Raw genomic sequence first — 8,212 nt, forward strand, 5'->3', positions numbered from 1 at the left:
CTTCTCATTCCCTTTACATCAATCTTTTCTTCCTGCTCACCTTGCTGTGGACTCCAATCTTCAGCATTAGACATGAAGTCAACAGCCTTACAGATGCTGTTTTATCAGTTCCCACAATTACATGAGGTCAAATCCATGTAATAAATCTATCTATCTATCTATCTATCTATCTATCTATCTATTCCCAATGATTCTTATCTGATTGGACCCGCACTAATACAGAATTTAGTACCAAGAATGGGAATGAAAATTGCATTAGTTATCTATTGCTACAAAACCAATTGTCCCAAAACAGTTAACACATACTACATTCAAGTAGGTGAGGAATTTGAAAGAAGCATTGCTGGTGGTTTTGACTCAGGGTCTCTCATGAGTTGCAGTCAAGGTGGCAACTAGGGCTTCAATCATCTGAAAACTTAACAGGACCTGGAGGATTTCCTCCAAGCTCACTCACATGACTGTGAGCAGGAGACCTCAGTTTCTCACTTCTCGGGTCCCTCCTCCCTAGGACTGCTGGAGAGGGAGAAAGGGAGAGAAAAAGCTGACTATAGGAGGGGACCTAGTATGCTGACCTTATTTATCTTAGGTGGTTCAGCTATTTTTCTGTTTCTTATATTTTGTTGCATGTGGGTAGATGTTTTATCCATCTAAGCCCTGGCCATAGAAATTTAAGTATCAATCGTACTGCTTAAAATTTTGAAACTATCCCTAGCCTAGATATATCTCTTGAACCTATAGCCACCCACTAACATTGTATCAAATTCCCCCATACTGTAAATACCAAGCTGAATTGAAAGACAGTAGATCCATATTTGTCAAATAATTAGATTCCATCATTCAGATATTTGCTCTTTACCTCCTATATTTATTGAGCATGTACCAGTATTATGTACAAGGCCCTGTATTAAACTATGAGACACACAAAGATGAATAAAATATGTTCCCTGTCTTAAAGGAGCTTTCATTTTGCTTCATATCAATTCATCCTCCACAGAGGGCCTCCAGAGGTCTCCAGTATGAATTTGCCTTATGCTCTTAAGAGCAGAAGCCCAGCCTCCTTTCAATAGTGATGATTTCTTGAAATTCTAAATCAGCGCCTTAAGGAGAATGGGCCAAGTGTGCCTGGGGTGATGCCTTTGCCAGAGTTAGGGTGCATGTCCCTTTGGGGCAGCCACAAAGCTGGGTCTCCCAGAGCCAGATAGAGCGGTGGGACCTGACCAAGTCAAAGGATGGGTCAGAAGAACTCTCGTTAGTTCCCTGCTCCTCTCTGGCCTGTGACATACAAGAGGAGTGAGTCAAAGGGAAGGTGACGTACACAAAACCCAGCTCCTCCTCCTGCCTTACTCTGTGGCTATTTTTGGAACAGGTGCCCTAGATTTACTCCATGTCACAACAAAAATTGTCACTTGAGAACAGGTGGAGGAGGTAGAATCAGATTTTCAGTTTAAAGGGCCACTGGAGGTTGTATAACTCAATTTGATGAGCAGGCCCTTCGTATGTCGTTTTCAGAAGTGGTTGTCTAGCCTAGATTTGGTCAGCTCCAGTGATGAAGAGCTCACCCTTCCTGAGGCTGTTCTTTGCACTATGGGTCAGCTCTACCCCTAGCTCCATTGAGACAAAACAAATTCTCTATAAATTCTACCCATTTGTCCTCATCTTGTCTTCTGGACTCACCTAGAATAAATTTGATTTCCTTTCAACAACAACAAAGGTGACGACGACAACAAAAATGATGATGATGATGATATAAAACATTTTTTTTTATGGACTATGCATCAGACATAGGACTCAGTGTTTTACTCGCATTATGTCCTTCAGGCCTAAAATAACCCTAGGAGGTAGGTACTATTTTAATTTTACCAATGAGAAATTTGAGGCAACTATCAGAAAGTAAATATCGAGTTCCACCAAGTCTTTATTTTCAAAGTTAAATATTTTCCCATTGTATCAGCTCTTTCTCTTCCGTCTTGAGAGACAGTGCAGTATAGTGGGAAAAGCATAGCCATTTGAGTCAGGCTGACCCAAATCAAAATTTCTCCTGTCTCTTATGAGTTACACCACCTTCAACAGGTCACTTGAATATCTGAGCTGCCATCCTCCTGTCAACAGGTTAACATATTACAAGGTCAGGAGAAGAATTAGAGGCTATGTGTGTAAAGAGCCTAGCAAATTCTTGATGTGAAATAAATGCTCAGGCAATGTTTTATGTTTCCCTGTCAGTATCCCAGACACCATCAAGACAGGGTGGGCTCTGTCAATTCCTTAAATGTCTGATGTGCAGAACTGCATGCATCATACTCCAGGTGTCTTCTGAGAGAAGGATATGTGTCCTCTTTTACTGGGGGAACAGCCCAAGATAATATGTCTTTTTGGTGCCCACAGATGATTCATACCATATTTCTAGTTGATTCAGACTCAAAGGTCTCCCCCTGCCACATGCTCTTATTAGCAATAACATTCCTCCCATGTTCTTGGAGAGTGGTATTTGGGGCCCAATTGCAAGAATTTATGCTTTATCCCAGTTAAACTACAACCTATGCAGTCATTTTAGATCACCAGCTGTAGTCAACTGTCTTTTTCCTTTCTCTTTGGACATTTAATCTTCCTTCTCCCTCACCCTCAACACCAATGAATCACAAAGTTCCGCTTGTTTTGCCTCCTATGTGTTTTTTTAATCCGTCAGTGTTTCTCTGATCTACCCTTACCACTCTAGCCCAGGCCGCTATCATCCCATCCTGGACAATTAAGAAATCCTCCTAAATTGCCTCCTGCTGCTTCTTTTGCTACTCCTTCCACCTGTTCTTTACCAAACAGCAAATAATGTGATTTCTCCATTTAAAAACTTTTCACCTATGCGCATGTTTCTTCAGCTAACGACTGAAATGTATTCTATAGACTGAAGGCCTTTCCGGGTCCTGCTCTGCCGATCTCTAGCTCTGCCCAGCTGCATTCAGTCCTGAGCACTCTCTGTGCTCCCGTCTTCTACCAGGAGCCCTCCCACCTCCATCCCTTGCCTAGTTAATGCCTATGTGCCCTTCAGACCTCAACATGGTTAAGACCATGAACTCTGGAGCCAACTTCTGGTTCAGCTCTGCCATTTGCTAGCCATGTAACCTTGGGAAAATAAATCACTTAACCTTTCTGTGTCTCAGTTTCCTCATCTCTAAAATGGGCATAATAGTAACAATATAGAATAGGGCTACTGTAAGGATAATGTGAAAGCATAACACAAAAACAGTATGGGGCACATAGTAAGTGATGTTATAAAAGCATTAGTAATTATTATTACATAATGATATGATTACCCAGGAGAGCCTTCTCAGAGCCCTCAGACTAGGTCAGGGAACCAGGATGTATATGTATATATAAAATAGGGACCCTGTCCCTTTTCAGTGTAGAAATGATCTTCGTTGTCATTTTGCATTTATTGGTGATTATTTGCATTATACCAGCCCTTTAAACTCCATTACAAGCTCCATGGGGACAGAGTGTTGAATTACCTTTTATGCACCACTTTTACTCACTTCAGTGTCTGGCCCAGTTTGTGACACTTCTAGGAGTTCCCCCAGTATTAGCAGAACATGTGGATGTGTATTGTTGAACACAGCAGGCATGGCTTCAGGCTGGTCATGGCTCTTGGCTCTGTCCAGTCGCCCATCTACGCACTCACACCTAGAATGTTGTCATTCAGTCAGTTACACGTCTTCATGGTGGTCGGTCACTGGTTTTCCATCACAGAGTCAAGGTGATTAATGTAACAGAAGGAACACTGGCGACAATTAGGGAAGACTATGATTAAATCCCAGACCAGACACTTGTCTCTTTGCCTTGTCAGGTCAGTACTTGCTCCTCTTTTGAGGCATAATATTAGCATCTGCCTTACATAATATGATAAATAAGATGATAAAAACTGACATTTATAGAGCAGTCACCACATTGCAACTGAAGTCCTTGTTCCTTTATAGGAGTGTCCCATTTAATCCTTACAACAAAGCTATGAGGCAAGTGGTATCATTTCCCTCATGCCACAGATGAGGATGTGGACATCTAGAGTGACCATTCTCTGGCCCAAGTCACACAGGAAATGGAAAAGACCACATTTGAACCTAACTTGTGTGGACCCAGAGTCTTAGTCATCTTCCCCTTGGTCATGCACAGTATTTAGGAAGCAACTGGTGCAGGTCACAAGTGGGAAACACTGATTGAGGGGTGTTATAGTTGCAGAAGGCCTACACAAGAGGAGCATGGGTAACATTCTGCTCTGTGCAACCATTTATTCCCACCTGTCTCCTCCAGCTCTTCCAGACAACCCCTGACATCATGTCAAGATTATCTACTGACATCATCAGCTACCCAATGAGCATTAGAGTTTAATTAAAAGAGAGATTTTCTAAGAATAGCTTTTATTTTCTTCACACCACTGGCTAATATTGTCTCCCGTCCCCTGTCTACACAATCTAATCAGCATTCTTGCTGATTTGAAAGCAAATATAATAACAATAAGAACACCACTTATTAGCATGCAGCTTAGAAAGTGGCTCATCCTAAATAGTCTCTTTTTTCCACATGAGAAGTTTGCAGATTGCTCAGATGAGCCAGATATTACTCGGAGGCAGGAAAGTAGAGGAAAATCTGATATCAAAGAAGCCCCACGGAGAGTTATCAATGAACTGCTTTTTGCTGCTGGGGGTTTAGAATGAGATGAGGAAGGAATGTGGTATGAATCAAGGAAGTGCAGAGTTGGGAACACAGGCTGGGAGATGGGGGGGTGGGGTCTAGGAGGAAAAGCAGCTCCCAAGCTTACTCACGTGTAATGCCCTTAGGACATGCCCAAGGGGATTAACTCACTTCATTGCCAGTCCTCATAAAAACTTTGGGATATATATGACATTTTCCTATTTTATGGGTAAGGGAAGTGTGGTTCAGAGAGGTGGGGTAACACCCAAAGTTACAAAGGTTGTGAAGGGCAGATACAGAATTCAAATAGCCATGTCCCCCATTCACTGTCCATGGTGCATGTGTGTTACAGAGCACATAAGGCTCAATCTGCATTTCTCCATGTGTTCTTTCGGCCTGTATTCTGTCTGGCCCCACTCAGTCTCATGACATCAATCCAAGCTGTAGGCTGATGACTCTCAAATTCATATTTCTTGTAGATCTCCCTTGAGAGCTTCAGACTTGTAATTTTCCCTTGTCTACTCGACACTTCCATTTGGATATCTAACAGTAATATTAGAGTGAACACTCCCCCAACTAAAACCTGGTCTCATCCCAAAGTCCATTTGCTCACCCTGCAGATTGGTCCCACCAACCACCCACCACCCCCATTGCAGAGGCCACCACCACCATCTTTCAAGCTCAACACAGGGAGCAGAGAACCTTCTTGTCATTTTTCTGTCTCAGCCCGACACGTACCCATACATAGCCCCATCCTACCTCTCTCAGACCTCCATCTACTTCCTTCCATGTCCATCACTCCCATCCTGCTCTCGTTAATTTCCTGTGGTTCAGCCTCACCCAGCATGCTGGGCTTCCTATGGTTTATGGCTTATGGCTTATGGCATGCAATTCTAACAATGGCCTTTTGTTACCCCCATCTCAAATTTGAGAATACTGAGTCCTGGTGAGGTTAAGGAACTTTCCAAGGTCACAACTGGTAAGTGCAATGTCTGCCTGAAATTCAACTCCCAGAAATCCCCACACTGGTTCATTCTCATTCTTCAAGTTTTAGCTTAAAAGTCACTTCCACAGAGGGGTCTTTCCTGACCCCTCCCCTACTACAGTTAAAGCAGCCCACCCCCAACTCTATTGTCCATCCTGCTCTGCTTTCTTTACATCAGTTATCGCCATCTGCTATGTTCTTGCTTGTATGTTGTTTTTTTCTCCTTCATCTTGACCAGACACATTATGAAAGCAAAGATCCTATCTTAGTGACTGCACCTACACTGGTACCTGGCACATAGTAAGTGTATAATAAATGTTTGTGAAATGAATGATCAAAGGAGCCAGGTAGTCCAATTCAAGTTCCTAGACACTGTACTATATCACCTTCTTTTACATGATTAGAGTTAAGGTTAGGACTTAAACCTATGTGCAGAAGCAGAGGGCGGGGAAAGACTGAAGAAAGGGGTTAGCCATGCCAGTGCAGTTATTAGTAGAGCTATGAAGGGAATTGACATACAAGATACTTCTTAGGCAGCTGCAAGATGAGATAGAGATAGATAGATAGATAGATAGATAGATAGATAGATAGATAGATGATAGATAGATAGATAGATAGATAGATAGATAGATAGATAGGGAGTTGTTCCACTTATTTATGCATTCATTGGTTGTTTCTTGTATGTACCCGAACTGGGGAATGAACCCGTAACCTTGGGGTTTTGGGATAGCATTCTAATCATCTGAGCTACCTGGCTAAGACCTGCTCATAACTTTTAACAAGTGCTAAAGAATTATGAAGGACAAGGGGGTGACAGTCACAAGTACTAGTGCGTGACAGCTACCAAATACAGGAAAATTGTGTTGCATGCTTGACCAGGTCAGGATGACAGGAATGTTTCCAGATCCAGCCTGTAGCAGGAGACAGGGAAGGGATGCTGGTTTATGCCAGAACACACAATGATTAAGATAAAAATGAGCTTCAATGGGAAGCTCAATGACAAACAATCTCCCTTCTGGCCTGGGTCCAGCTTGCAAGTCAGTGAGTGGTCATGCCTAGTACCACTCTCTCCTCCACAGCTTTGATTCTTAGTTCATTGCCTTTGAGGTAAAACAGAGCCCAAAGCCTAGAGGAAGAAGCCGGGGAAGCCTAGAGGAAGAAGTTGTGAGCATCGCTGGTTTCCCTACCCCTAGAATTTAGTGCCCAATCACCAATATGCACATGGATGGAGACACATTATTCAGAGCTCACTTTCTTTTTGTTCCCGAATGGGAGTTGAGGGACTTGATCAGAACCTCCCAGGCAGAAAACCATGGCGACCCATCTCTGGTTCTAACAGAGGTTTGATGATTTAGTGTCTCCAATGACTACCGCCAAATTGAGCCTTGATCACATCCATTTTTATAAGGCCATGTTCCAACCACATGATTTGATAGAGGTAATTGTTCCCGAGGTCATTCCCAGCATGATTTTGCACAGATAACGTGTTTCTGAGGTGCTCAGGAATGCTGGGCATGTCTTCTCAGATGTGCTTGTTGCCTAGGGAGGGAGGTGAAGGTTTCCCATCCCTCTAGCAGCATGTCCTGTGCTTGTACTGTCACTATTATATCAGAATGTAAGCCCTGAGAAAAACCACAAGTGATACCTGGCTAAGTGTTTTCCAGCTTGTTTAGATTCCTTCTCTCCATAGTCTAGGCTCCTTGAATCTCCAGCCTCTGGCTCTCTGGGTGGAGATGTGCAATAGTAAAATGACCATTGTCTTTGGAGTCAGACATTTGAGTCTGAATCTTGGCTCTGCTTCTCTATAGCTGTGTGATCTTGAAGAAATTGTTCAACCTCTCTGAGCTGTGAGGATCAATGTTTAGCAGGAAAAAAATGTCCTTGAAGTTCTTCCAGACAGAGAGGCTACAATCAGATGTGTTAGATATTACTTCCTGAGCCCATGTATTGTCAGAAGAGCCCAGGTTCTGCGAGTCTAAGTATAACCAGTTAGTGCTGCTGTGTGGGTGGGCTACAAATAAAGTTTTAAACTGTTTGTAGGGGGGTGAGGGCGGGATATTTATATAATGATGTAATATGTCTTCCACTGAAAGTTAGTTAGAAATACAGGCTTGTTTTTAAGAAGAAATAAAAATCGGACACTACTTAAATGTTGGGGTATTTCTTATCTGATAGTTTTCTATGAAGATATAAAGTGAAAATATTATTCTAAGGCCTGGCCATGAATTTCTTTTAGAGTCTGAAAAAATACCTTGGAAAGATACTTGGTGTAAAATATGAGCTTGGGCTTAGGCAAGTGTGTGTGTGTGTGTGTGTGTGTGTGAGATGGCTCTCCAACCAACTGTGCTACCCAGCCAGGGCGCTAACAATTCTTAACCTGTTAATTTTTAAAAAATATATATATGTGTGTGTGTGTGTGAGAGAGAGGGGAAGAGAGAGAGAGAGAGAGAGAGAGAGAGAGAGATTCATCTTGTATAGAAGGATGAGAGAAAGGTTCACAACGCTCTTGAGAAGAAGGAGTGGGGAAAAGACAAGGAGAGGAATGAGGAG

Source organism: Myotis davidii, unplaced genomic scaffold, assembly GCF_000327345.1.
Source record: "Myotis davidii unplaced genomic scaffold, ASM32734v1 scaffold209, whole genome shotgun sequence".
In the NCBI taxonomy this organism is placed as follows: Eukaryota; Metazoa; Chordata; class Mammalia; order Chiroptera; family Vespertilionidae; genus Myotis; species Myotis davidii.